Source organism: Notechis scutatus, chromosome 2, assembly GCF_049901735.1.
Source record: "Notechis scutatus isolate UNSWTSFEM ecotype Mainland chromosome 2, rNotScu1.2, whole genome shotgun sequence".
Classification (NCBI taxonomy): domain Eukaryota; kingdom Metazoa; phylum Chordata; class Lepidosauria; order Squamata; family Elapidae; genus Notechis; species Notechis scutatus.
In genome coordinates this window covers 167,694,284-167,695,662 of record NC_142010.1, presented here as the reverse complement: position 1 = coordinate 167,695,662, position 1,379 = coordinate 167,694,284, and positions in this window count along the sequence as shown.

Genomic DNA, 1,379 nt, shown 5'->3' with positions numbered 1-1,379 from the left:
ACTGCCTTCCCTATTCTGCAAATAGTCAAAACAGCTCAAATCAGTCCAGCTGTATGGATATGCGGGTCCCTGAATATATTTCTTTAGTCATATGCAAAGAGAATCTGAGTGGTTTCTGTGAGAGAGGACCTTGTAAACCTGTCAAGCCACATTTCCTCAGCAAGGGCTACTTTCTTTCTCACTGTCCTATCTTTTTCCAGTGTACGCAGGTCATCCGAAGTGAAATTTCGCAATGTGCAACTGTTGATCCATATGAAATAAATAGGATAGGGTGTAACATTCATTTTTTATGATTTAGTGTTCAGTTCATTCCCCACCTATCCGATTATTCCAGCACAAGTGGGCTACAAACATTATCATCAAAATGTAAAGCAAAGTTCATTTATTTTTATTTATTTGTATCCTACAATTATTACTTTTACAAATAACTCAGGATGGTGAACATATCCAGCAGACCTTTCTGCTCCTACTTTTCCCACAACAATTCTGTGAGGAGAATTGGGCTGAGTGAGTGTCATCCAAGAAGCTTCTTCAGTTCCTTCAGCTGAAGAAGTTTCTTGGATGAGCAGTGAAATGTCTTCAAAGAAAAACCAGAGAGTCCAGTTGCCTCTTGAAAAAGCACCTTTGGGACAACCACGGCCTGGATGACTGAGAATCTCCATCACCGTCTTCTCCTTTCTAGTCCAGTGCATTAAATACTAAACTAGTCATTCAAATATTGAACTTGACAAAAGACATGTGTTTTTAAATCTTTCTAAATCCTGGAGAGTAAAAACCAAACATACCTTCTGAAGAAGCATATTCACAGCAGAAGGTACTGAGGGGAAGCCCTTTTAGCTGAATGCTTGACTTGTGGGGCATTTTTAACAAGGCTTCTCCTCTAGTATTTAACTGCTGTCCCGGGAAAATAAAAGGTGAGTAAAAACAATGCATTTGATGCTATTGTCCTATGGTCCATTACAGATTAAACTCAAACAGTTAGTAGGTTATGTTGGTAGCCAAAACTAACAATGGTCAGCTTTAAACAACTGAAACCAGAGACATCTCAGCTACCTACCAATGCCTGGCACAACTATGCTTCATTTTAAAAAGTAAGATGGGTTTATTCTAATGGTAGAAATCTTGCAAAGTTTTAAAAATAAATTCTGAGTATAGCTATTTGAAACACCGGTGAGGGAAAACTTATTTGATTTATTTAATAAGTTCATCAGCCATTTAATTAATGCTTTAATAAATAAATAAAATTAGCATTTTATACATGGACAGGAAAGAGGTTTACTCAATGGGAGCGAAGAATTATATTATAAAATAGCGCTGTGGGGAAAGGAATGTCTATGTGATACATATTTATTTTGGGGCGCTAAACAGAGCTATGTGCT